The sequence below is a fragment of the Symphalangus syndactylus genome, chromosome 7 (genome assembly GCF_028878055.3).
Source record: "Symphalangus syndactylus isolate Jambi chromosome 7, NHGRI_mSymSyn1-v2.1_pri, whole genome shotgun sequence".
In the NCBI taxonomy this organism is placed as follows: domain Eukaryota; kingdom Metazoa; phylum Chordata; class Mammalia; order Primates; family Hylobatidae; genus Symphalangus; species Symphalangus syndactylus.
In genome coordinates this window covers 102,398,858-102,410,968 of record NC_072429.2, presented here as the reverse complement: position 1 = coordinate 102,410,968, position 12,111 = coordinate 102,398,858, and the positions used below count along the sequence as shown (strand labels likewise).

Genomic DNA, 12,111 nt, shown 5'->3' with positions numbered 1-12,111 from the left:
AAAGGGAAACAGCATAAAAGTTCAGAAAACTTGCACCTGACGATGTGACAGAAAAGAAAAATCCATTTTCTAAGGAGAAATTCAAGCCAGATGCAGAAATTTGCTTAAGTAACAAGGAGCCAAATGTTAATTCCCAAGACAATGGGGAAAATATCTCCAGAGCATGTTAGAGACTTTTGCAGCAGCCCCTCCCATCACAGGCCTAGAGGTCTAGGAAGATAAAATGGTTTTGTGGGCTCAGCCCAGGGTCCCCCTGCTGTGTGCAGCCTAGGGTCTTTGTGCCCTGCATCCCAGCTGCTCTAGCCATGTTTAAAAAGGGCCAAGGTACAGCTTGGGCTATGGCTGCAGAGGGTGCAAGCCCAAAGCCTTGGCAGCTTCCACCTGGTGTTGAGCCTGAGGGTATACAGAAGTCAAGAATTGAGGTTTGGGAACCTCTGTCTAGATTTCAGAGGATGTATGGAGACGCCTAGATGTCCAGGCAGAAGTTTGCTGCAGGGGCAGGGCCCTCATAAAGAACCTCTACTATGGCAGTGCAGAAGGGAAATGTGGGGTTGGAGCTCCCACACAGAGTCCACACTGGGGCACTGCCTAGTGCAGCTGTGAGAAGAGGGCCACCATCCTCCAGACCCCAGAATGGTAGATCCACTGACAGCTCGCACTGTGCACCTGGAAAAGCCACAGGCACTCAGTGCCAGCCCATGAAAGCAGCCAGAAAGGGGTCCGTAACCTGCAAAGCCACAGGGCACAGTTGTCCAAGACTATGGGAACCCACCTCTTGCATCAGTGTGACCTGGATGTGAGCCACATGGAGTCAACAGAAATCATTTTGGACCTTTAAGATTTGACCATCCCGCTGGATTTCAGACTGGCATGGGCCCTGTAGCCCCTTTGTTTTGGCCAATTTCTCCCATTGGGAATGGCTGTATTTATCCAATGCCTATACCCCCATTGTATCTAGGAAGTAACTAACTTATTTTTGATTTTACAGGCTCATAGGTGGAAGGGACTTGCCTTGTCTCAAATGAGATTTTGGACTGTGGACTTCTGAGTTAATGGTGAAATGAGTTAAGACTTTGAGGGACTGTTGGGAAGGCATGATTGGTTTTGACATATGAGGACATGAGATTTGAAAGTGGCCAGGGATGAAGTGATATGGTACAGCTATGTCCCCACCCAAATCTCATCTTGAATTGTAGCTCCCATAATTCCCACACGTTTTGGGAAGAACCCGGGGGAGACAACTGAATCATGGAGGCAGTTTCCCCCATACAGTTCTCTTGGTAATGAGTAAGTCTCACGAGATCTGATGGTTTTATAAGGGAAAACACTTTCACATGGCTCTCATTCTCTCTTTGCCTGCCACCATGTAAGATGTGCCTTTTGCCTCCCACCATGATTGTGAGGCCTCCCCAGCCACATCAAACTATGAGTCCATTAAACCTCTTTTCTTTATAAATTACCCAGTCTTGGGTATGTCTTTATCAGCAGCATGAAAACAGACTAATAAACTATGATAATCCATCTAGAAAACAATGCTACACACTTGATTTGGAGAAACAAAATTGGTATTCAAGAGAATATAAATCCAGAGAGAGGCTGGACAGTCACCTGGTACTTCCTAAGTCCTTAAATCTCCATTATTAAAAGCTCTAGCTGGGCACTGTGGCTTCTACCTGTAATCCCAGCTTCTCAGGAGGCTTAGGTGGGAGAATTGCTTGAGCCCGGGAGTTCAAGGCTACACCGAGCTACGATTGTGCCACCACACTCCAGCCTGGGTGACAGAGCAAGACTCCATCTCTAAATAAATAAATAAATAAATAAATAAATCGTCTATACTCCATGACTCATCATGGAGCAGATAAAATGATCCAAATAGAATACATACATGCACGCACACACGCACACACTTACAAACTGGTGTGACTCTTCTAAATTGCCAAAATGACTTCTGACAAATATACTTCAGGTATATTTCTGCTACCTGATGGGCTATTTGAACATAGAAAGATTTCATTCCATTGTTGTTTTCAATGCATATATTCTGGTTATATAGAAGCTTTCTCATACAAGAAGGTTAATCCTATAATAGTAGCTAAAAGGTTATCAGAAAATGTATTTCCCTCATGGGACACTCCTGGAAAAATCTCTAGTGATAAAGGTACTTGTTTCACTGGACAAGTAAAATAGCTAAATAAGGTATTACAAATACAATAACATTAAGCAAAACTAATTGAATCAACTAGGTTGCCTTGGTCAAAGATATTGCAGGTTGATAACAATCAGATCTAGTTCCAGAGGAAAATATAAGTTGATCCCTTATGAAATAGTCACTGGAAGGCCTTTGCTCCTAATAATAGAACCTCATGTATCTTCCACTCCTAAACTCTAATATGACTAAACTCTATCAGGCTTTAATGTATTATGCCAAAGTGTATTTTCACCAGGTTAAAGAAAGTTTGTCATGGTCCCCAAACAGAGGACAATCAAACCCAGGTGATCTAAAACTCAGAGATTTAGTCTTCTGGAAACATCAAGAAAAGACTGCCCTTGCCACCCACACTGCAACAAAACTGTGGGACTGTGAGCCTTGAGCTTTTAATCTCGCAACTCAGAAGATCACCTACAGATTCTTGGAACTACACACCCATTGGAGACCTTAAGGTAAAGCTAACCACGGAAGTTTCTCCCTAGAAGCAGATGACATCCCAGATGCAGACAGCTTTCCCAAGATCACAGATCAAGACTTCTCTGCTATCATGAAACTCTTACTTCTCAATTTTTTCCTTGCTTATACCTCTATGAGCAATACAACTGGAAAAAGGGTTTGTGTGCACTCATGAAGTATACTTTCATTTGTGGGGGATTTTGCAGCCAACCTTATTTATAGACAACCTATGATTTGACAGACGAAAGATGAAAAACAATGTGTTCAAGAAATTTTAATATCTTTGCTGCTTCATAATCTGTCAGAAACAGAACAGTGGTCCACTTCTCTTAACCTACATCATCAGTTAAAGAGAAAACTGCCAGAAAGCCTTCATTATTCCAGATGGGTGGTCTCTTTTTACACAGTTTGGAGTAAATGAGGCAATGATTAAAAATTTATTCCTTATAACAGGTTCTACAGCAGATTCTACTGCAAAGGCTATGGCTGCACAAAAAGCTTCTTTAAATTCTCTTGCTAAAGTTATGCTAGATAATAAAAGTATAACTTACTGCTGAACAGAGAAGAATCTGTGAAGTTACTGACACTTCTTGTTGCACACGATACATACATTAGGTATTATAGAGATTCTGTTGTAGGGGATTAACAAATAGGTTGCTTGGTCGAAACAAACAGATGCTTTATCTAGCTTATTCTTTGGTCTTTGATTTTAGCTGGTTTGGTTCATGAGGATCCTGGCTAAGGCATACTCCAAACTCTTGGTATTATCCTCCTGACAGTCATAATAGTCGTCTCCCTGGTGCACTGTATTCTCTCAAAAGTTTTAAATGTTTGCATACAGTCATCTATAGAATGTCAAATGGTTTCTCTTCAACTGCAACAACAAAAACTCAAAGAAATGAATGATTATGAGAACACCGTAACCTATGAATGACATACTGTGACTGGAAACCCTAAATGATGGTAACTAAGAGTAGTGCTAATGCCCTAAGCTTTGCTCACACTCTCACCTATGTAAAAACCTGACCAAAAGGGTGAATTAAACAAAATTATGGGAGGTCATTGTTTTGGACTGAGCTCATACACTAGGCCTTAACAGACCAGACCAGATCAAATCAAGATGGAGTCACTCATGCTAAATGTGACATAATCAAATTGAAACTTTACAGAAGCAGATAGCTCTGAAAAAAAGACCAGAAATGTTTTTCTCTCTTGAAAACAGGACATTCCAGCATAATAAGGAAGTCTCCTCAAGGCTACCTTTTACAAAAAAGTAAGTTAAAGTCCTGTTTACAAGGACTTACAAAACCCACTGTTCTGATATTTTCTAGTGAGATTTGAGACCAAGTAAACACATTTATCACGGCAAAGGAATGATGTGAATACATGAAGTTTTGGTCAACCTCTCAGGTTGACCAAATGAAGGGAATTGTTAAATTAGGCTTAGCCTAAAACTGCCCTCATTATAAGTTGGGCCTAAAGATTTCTCTGTACATAGTGAACTGTAATCTAACTAGATGTATAAACAGACTGCAACTTACTCTTGTACCAATCACTGAGTTTCAGCCAGTAACAGGTGACCCACTGTTCAACTGTAGCAAATGCTGAACTGTAACACATCCAGCTATTCCTGTACCTCATTTTCATTTTCTGTACATCATTTTCCTTTTTCTGTCCATAAATCCTCTCTGACCATGTGGCAGTGCCAAAGTCTCTCTGAACCTATTCTGGTTCAGGAGATTCCTGATTCAGGAATCATTCTTTCCTCAATTAAACTCTGTTAAATTTAATTTGTCTAAAGTTTTTCTTCTAACAAGTCAACTGAAATATGTACTAAATAAGTATTAATATATAAGAAAAATGTTACTGGAGCATAAGGAAAAGAGGCATTAGTTGTGAATGGTGTTGATAAAACTTCATAGAAGAAAAACATTTTTTAGTTTTTTAAGCGTTTTGGCCATGAAAGACATGCAAAATTGTGATAGGCATAAAATGAAGAATAAATTTCAGGCGTACATTTCTTCATATGCAAAGTATGAAAGCAAATGGAAAATTCAGGAAGTTGAAAGTATTCTCATTTGGAATAAGGTATGCATGGGGGGAAAACAGGGAGGAAAATACAATAGAAGAAGCTGGAAAGTCAGCGTGGGGTAGAATACTAAGGATTATTTCCCATATTATCTAACACCCAATTAAGATTGTAACATCACAAGTTACAGAAATCAGTAAGACAATGTTGAGAAAGATTACAAACCTATCTCGAATATATCAGATATTTGATTAATTCTTTTTAGACTCATAGCATATCTCAAAACCATTTCTGAACTACTGGATAAAAAAGACTTTATGCCAGAAGTCACATGAAGTTCTTTATCAATATTAATCCTTTATCTTTCACACATTTCTTTTTTTAACATCAGATGGATAATGTGCAAACATCATACAAAGGTTTGAAGGAGGAACATCTCAAATGAGCATTAAACACCCAATCACACTTTTGAACTATGAAAGAAATCTCTAATACACATTTTTTTTATTATACTTTAAGTTCTAGGGTACATATGCACAATGTACAGGTTTGTTACATAGATACACATGTGCCATGTTGGTTTGCTGCACCCATCAACTTGTCATTGACATTAGGTATTTCTCCTAATTCTATCCCTCCCCCAGGCTCCCATGCCCAGACAGGCCCCGGTATGTGATGTTTCCCACCCTGTGTCCATGTGTTCTCGTTGTTCAACTCCCACCTGTGAGTGAGAACATGCGGTGTTTGGTTTTCTGTCCTTGTGATAGTTTGCTTAGAATGATGGTTTCCAGCTGCATCCATGTCCCTGCAAAGGACATGAACTCATCCTTTTTTATGGTTGCATAGTATTCCATGGTGTATATGTGCCACATTTTCTTAATCCAGTCTATCATTGATGGACATTTGGGTTTGTTCCAAGTCTTGGCTATCGTGAATAGTGCCACAATAAACATACATGTGCATGTGTCTTTATAATAGCATGATTTATGATCCTTTGGGCTTATACCCAGTAATAGGATTGCTGGGTCAAATGGTATTTCTAGTTCTAGATGCTTGAGAAATTGTCACACTGTCTTCCACAATGGTTGAACTAATTTACACTCCCACCGACAGTGTAAAAGTGTTCCTATTTCTCCACATCCTCTCCAGCATCTGTCGTTTCCTGACTTTTTAATGACTGCCATTCTAACTGATGTGAGATGGTATTTCATTGTGGTTTTGATTTGCATTTCCCTAATGACCAGTGATGATGAGCTTTTTTAAGTATGTTTGCTGGCCAGATAAATGTCTTCTTTTGAGAAGTGTCTGTTCATATCCTTCATCCACTTTTTGATGTGGTTGTTTTTTTTTTTCTTGTAAATCTGTTTAAGTTCTCTGTAGATTCTGGATATTAGCCCTTTGTCAGATGGGTAGATTGCAAAGGTTTTCTCCCATTCTGTACTGCCTGTTCACTCTGATGATAGTTTCTTTTGCTGTGCAGAAGCTCTTCAGTATAATTAGATCCCAATTGTCTATTTTGGCTTTTATTGCCATTGCTTTTGGTGTTTTAGTCTTGAAGTCTTTGCCTATGCCTATGTCCTGAATAGTATTGCCTAGGTTTTCTTCTAGGGTTTTTATGGTATTAGGTCTTAAATTTAAGTCTTTAATCCATCTTAAATTAATTTTTTATACTGTGTAAGGAAAGGATCCAGTTTCAGCTTTCTACATATGGCTAGCCAGTTTTCCCAGCACCACTGATTAAATAGGGAATCCTTTCCCCATTGTTTTTGTCAGCTTTGTCAAAGATCAGATGGTTGTAGATGTATGGTGTCATATCTGAGGCCTCTCTTTGGTTCCATTGGTCTACATATCTGTTTTGGTACCAGTACCATGCTGTTTTGGTTACTATAGCCTTGTAGTATACTTTGAAGTCAGGTAGTGTGATGCCTCCAGCTTTGTTCTCTTTGCTAAGGACTGTCTTGGCTATGCGGGCTCTTTTTTGGTTCCATATGAACTTTAAAGTAGTTTTTTTCCAATTCTGTGAAGAAAGTCAGTGGTAGCTTAATGGGGATACCACTGAATCTATAAATTACCTCGGGCAGTATGGCCATTTTCACGATATTGATTCTTCCTATCCATGAGCATGGAATATTCTTCTATTTGTTTGTGTCCTCTTTTACTTCGTTGAGCAGTGGTTTGTAGTTCTCCTTGAAGAGGTCCCTCACATCCCTTGTAAGTTAGATTCCTAGGTATTTTATTCTATTTGTAGTAACTGTGAATGGGAGATCACTCATGATTTGGCTCTCTGTTTGTCTATTATTGGTGTATAGGAATGCTTGTGATTTTTGCACATTGATTTTGTATCCTGAGACTTTGCTAAAGTTGCTTATCAGCTTAAGGAGATTTGGGGCTGACACGATGGGGTTTTCTAAATATACAATCATGTCATCTGCAAACAGAGACAATTTGACTTCCTCTTTTCCTTACTGAATACCCTTTATTTCTATTGTAATACACATCTTTAATACAAATGGCTTTGTTTCTCTGTTTTATAATGCCACCATAACTAAAACTGTATTGAAAAGGCAATAAAATTAAGAGAGTCTTTTCCTCCAGAAAAATTTTTTTTTTTTTTTTTTTTTTTTTTTATGAGACAGAATCTCACTCTGTCGCCCAGGCTAGGGTGCAGTGGTGCAACCTCAGCTCACTGCAATCTCTGCCTCCCAGATTCAAGCAATTCTCCTGCCTCAGCCTCCTGAGTAGCCGGATTACAGGTACACGCCACTATGCCCAGCTAATTTTTTGTATTTTTAGTAGACACGGGGTTTCACCATGTTGGCCAGGCTAGTCTCGAACTCCTGACCTCATGATTCGCCCGCCTCGGCCTCCCAAAGTGCTAGGATTATAGGCGTGAGCAACTGTGGCTGGCCTGCTCCAAAAAAATTCATGTAATCGCTAGATACAGAATCTTCAGAGCTGACATTATTATTCTGTTCACAAAATAAAATAATCTTGATATTAGAGACTGAGATTAAAAATATGTAAAAATTACACTTGTAGCTTGTTATCGACACTAGAGAATGATTATATTTATATGACTATAGATAGATAGATAGACAGATAGATAGACCCTTCCTGACTCCAAAGGGAAAAGGTGTTTCATTTCTTCTCTGAAATTTGCTTCTTGAAGAAAAGTATCAACTCAATTCTGAAATAAAAATATGGTGATAAATGGAAGTATAATTTGAGTTCATTATAAATATTCCACCTGTAACTGCTTTCTGCTTGACCAAAAAAAGTACTTCTTTGAAAAAGACATTGGAGAGTAAAAACACTTTTATCCACTGTTGCCTGGGTATAAGAACATGTGTTTTTCACACGAAACATAAAAAGAAAAACCTCTGATAACATTATTTACATTTTTTATAATTTGTGTAAACTTAATTTCACTTAATCTCAATTGATGTCATTAACTGTAAACTTTCGACTACTATATGATGCACAGTGATATGATCTGATTTGTATTTTAGAAGAGATCACCACCATAAGAGGCACACAGCTTACACAAAAACATCTTCTGTCTATATGAAGCTTGTCTAACCCGGCCACATTGAGGCCCAGGACAGCCTTGAATACAGCCCAATAAAAATCTGTAAACTTTCTTAAAGTATTATAAGATTTTTGGAAACTTTTTTTAGCTCATCAGCTATTATTAGTGTTACTGTATTTTATGTGTGGCCCAAGACAATTAATTCTTCTTCCAGTGTAGCCCAGGGAAGCCAAAAGATTGGACACCCCAGGTCTATATCATTCTCAATATCATTCTCTGTATCTTTCTCAATCTTCAGAAAAAGTAGAAATAACAAGTGAAATTTCAAAATTTGTATTTTAGAACAAATCATATCATATCACTCCTTTTCTCCCTTTCTAGGCCAGATGCAAAGGAACCAAAACATCGAATGGTAAGGCAGGCTCAAAAAACAGCATCTAGGCTAGACGCAGGGGCTCACGCCTGTAATCCCAGCACTTTGGGAGGCCGAGCGGGCAGATTGCCTGAGCTCGGAAGTTCGAAACCAGCCTGAGAAACACGGTGAAACCCCATCTCTACTAAAAATACAAAAAAATCAGCCAGGGGTGGTGGCATGTGCCTGTAATCCCAGCTATTCGGGAGGCTGAGGCAGGATAATTGATTGAACCCGGGAGGCAGAAGTTGCAGTGAGCTGAGATCACGCCACTGCACTCCAGCCTGGGTGACAGAGCGAGACTCTGTCTCAAAAAAAAAAAAAAACAAAACAAAAAAAACAGCATTTATAGTATTACCAAATAATTAAATGGGAAATTAGGGAAATTAGAGAGCAACTAGCTTTAATATTTTAAAGTATTTTGAAATAGCTGAAGTACTTTACTTTCACAAATAACTCCAAAATTCTCCTCCAAAGTAATAGGAAAAAAAAATAATGACATCAGAATGTATACAGCAGCACTATTCATAATAGGCAAAAATTAGAAATAAACCCAAATGCATATCAATAGTAAAACTGATCAATAAAATGTGGTATATTCAGATACTGAAGTACACACAGCACTGAGAATGAATGAAATACAACTGCATGCAATTACATAGCTGAATCTCATGAACATTATATTGAGCAAAACAATACAGAACCAATAGAATACATTGTATGATTCTGTAAACTCTAAATAAAAATAGGCCAAAATAATGGTGCTGGACAGAAAATAGTGGTGCTAGGCAAAAGGATGAAAGTTACCCTTGGAGATGCGAAACAGTTCTCCCTGAAAGGGAGCATGAGGAAATCCTTCAGGGCTATTAATGTTCTGCTTCTTGATCTCAGTGCTACTTTCTATACTTTCAATCTGTGCACTTTTCATTTTTTCTATTACTTACAAGTTTTACTTAGGTTTTATGTTACTTAGCAATAAGCGCTTTGCTGCTTTTATCAATTTTTCTAAATATCCTTTTCTGAGAAACCTATCATTTGTCATTTTAAAAGTTTATTTACTTATCCCTGCCTTGAGCCACACAGCATTTAATATGATTCTAAGGTATGAGAAAGATTCTGGCAATTTTATATTATTCAGATTAAAGATTATCTATGTTGGACCTGGAAACACATCTATGTCCAGGAACTGCCTTTACCATTTCACAACTCCGTATCAGCTTTGTTTTTTTGTTGTTGTTTTTATCCACGAAGCAGCATATTTATTCCAGGCCCTAGTAGACAGCCCCCTGATTTCATTCCTACTCATCATCACCAATAAAATGAGGACAGATTCTAGGCTGGCTGAGGCCCTGAGGTCCTTGGCTCCTTGCCCTGTGCCTTCTCAGTCTCGAGGCAGACAGTCTGTGTCAGAGGTAGAGATGGCACCTACAGAAGGTACCAGAGCTGAGCAGATACGTGAGCCCAGAGGCATGAATAGCTGGAAGCAAAGGGTGCACATCCATGAGTCCAGCTAGCACTTCACTTGCTGCCCACCATGATCTTGTGGTACTGCAGGGTACAGTAAGCAGCCTCACCACGGACTGCCTCCCTGGTGGTTGCAGAGCCATGATACGCAGTGGCCGGCTGGAGGGACAGTTCCACCAGACACTGGCAGAGTCTACTCAGGCTCAGCTCCTCAACATCCAGGTAACTGACATGGAAGGCCTGCTCCTCAGAGAGCTCACTGAGGACACGGCAGCAGGCAGGGCCCAGGGCACCTAGGGAGCCCAGGGAACAATTGCAGAAGGACAGGATCTTCTCTCCGGTGAATTTGGTAGAAAATCTCAGGTGCAGCCTGGGCCCTGGTTCTGAAGACCATCCAGGCGGGAGCCCACATCAATGGAGAAGTAGTCATCACGAGGCTCTGCCTCATTGCCATCTCAGGCATCCAGAGACACCATGTGCACTCGAAGCAGCATTTTGGTCACCGTATTACAACTTGTTGATTTTTTGGAAGTGCCACTGCCAATCTCAATGAAACGCTCCACTCGTCAGGTCAATTCTTCGTGGTGATCTGGCCTGGACTCCTAGGTCACTGTGTACTCTGGCAACCACCAGCCTTTCTGCACCACCAGTGTCTGAAGAGCACCAACAGGGATGCACTCAGACTGCTGAAGGGAGGAGCGGGGGCTGCTTTTCCATGGGGGTGCTCCTGGTTAGGAAAACAGATGAAACTGGGGTACCAGCTGCTGCAGCAGTAAAAACCGGAAAGTCCTCAGGCAGTGAAGAGTCTAGGGGAGAAAAAGAACTGCTGTCCTACGGGGCCGGCTCCAACATGCTCCCCACTTTGAGGTGTTTGAGGACCACCTCAGCTGCCTTGTGCTTGGCTACCTTCTTCCTGGGGCTCTGATCAGTGCAGCTGGTGTTGCCAACAGTGACCCAGAAGGTGAAATTAGGCTGGTGGGCCCTCGGCTTTGAGAAGGTCATACACAGGTGTTCTTCCCTATTCTGGTCCCATACTTCTGCAGAAGGCTGATTGGGGTCTTGCCAAGTTTGGTGGTCAGCATTTTCTCTACACTAGGCAGCCCACAGCCCATGGTAGTGCCAGAGTCTTGCTCCTCTTCACTCATTCCCTCCTCTGTCCCCACAGGCACCACTGTGACTGCCTCCATATCAACTTCTTTGACCAGTCAAACACCGTAAGAAGCACATAGCTTACAAAAACAATCTGTTGTCTATATCATTCTTAATCTTCAGAAAAAGTAGAATAAGTGAAATTTTAAAATTAAAATTAAATATCCTCAAGGACTCTTCAATTTCTATCACCACTCAAAATTTCTATCGCCTTCAAAACAAAAAAATAAACATTTTTTGGGGACCCATCTGCTCTCTCCTTATGAATGAATAATGGACTGCCCCACATATTTTTAAATTTCACCTTTGATCCTATATTCTGCTATTGCAAGCTCACTTGAGTAGACACAGCAAAGAAATGATGTGATATACTCAGTCTTGTCATCAACAGGTAAAAGCAGTCTTTCCAAAACATCTTTCTAAGCAACTCTCTATGACCTGAGATCTGCAGATTTAGTACTCTGGAGGAGACAAGGGAGAAAAACTGTCCTGGACACTTAATGAAAAGAGTGTAGTAAGACATGCTAATAATTAGCACTTCAGTTAAAAGCTCCAAAACGTTGACCCTTGAATTCATGTTTCACAACTAAAAAGATACACACCATTTTCCCTGGGCTTGAAAATCTTCTCCACTGGGAGTCCTTAAACAGGAGTCTTAAGAAGCTTCCAGAAGCAGATGAACTTTGGAAAAAAACAGCTAATGACTCCTGGATCAAGCAAATGAAAAACCAAAGTATACAGCTTCCACCCAAGAACAGAAGATTGTAATTTTTCTGGTATCTCTGCTCCTCCTTTCTAAAATAATCTCGTTTACTTGTAATCTTATTTATTATTGTGCTTTGGCATCCCTAGTGATCAACTAA

At 40.1% G+C, this 12,111-nt stretch overlaps 1 protein-coding gene, 1 non-coding gene and 1 pseudogene across 34 annotated transcripts in view; all 3 read right to left on the bottom strand.

Annotated features, from left to right (window-relative positions):
- RIMS2 (regulating synaptic membrane exocytosis 2) overlaps positions 1 to 12,111 on the bottom strand; it is a 775,242-nt gene that overhangs the window by 608,681 nt on the left and 154,450 nt on the right. The gene's annotated exons all lie outside the window — the stretch shown is intronic.
- On the bottom strand, positions 5,080 to 5,179 carry LOC129487116 (small nucleolar RNA U13). The gene has a single exon (XR_008659235.1). It is a non-coding gene; the product is annotated as a small nucleolar RNA U13 (small nucleolar RNA).
- LOC129486701 (RISC-loading complex subunit TARBP2-like) lies at positions 10,154 to 11,357 on the bottom strand (annotated as a pseudogene).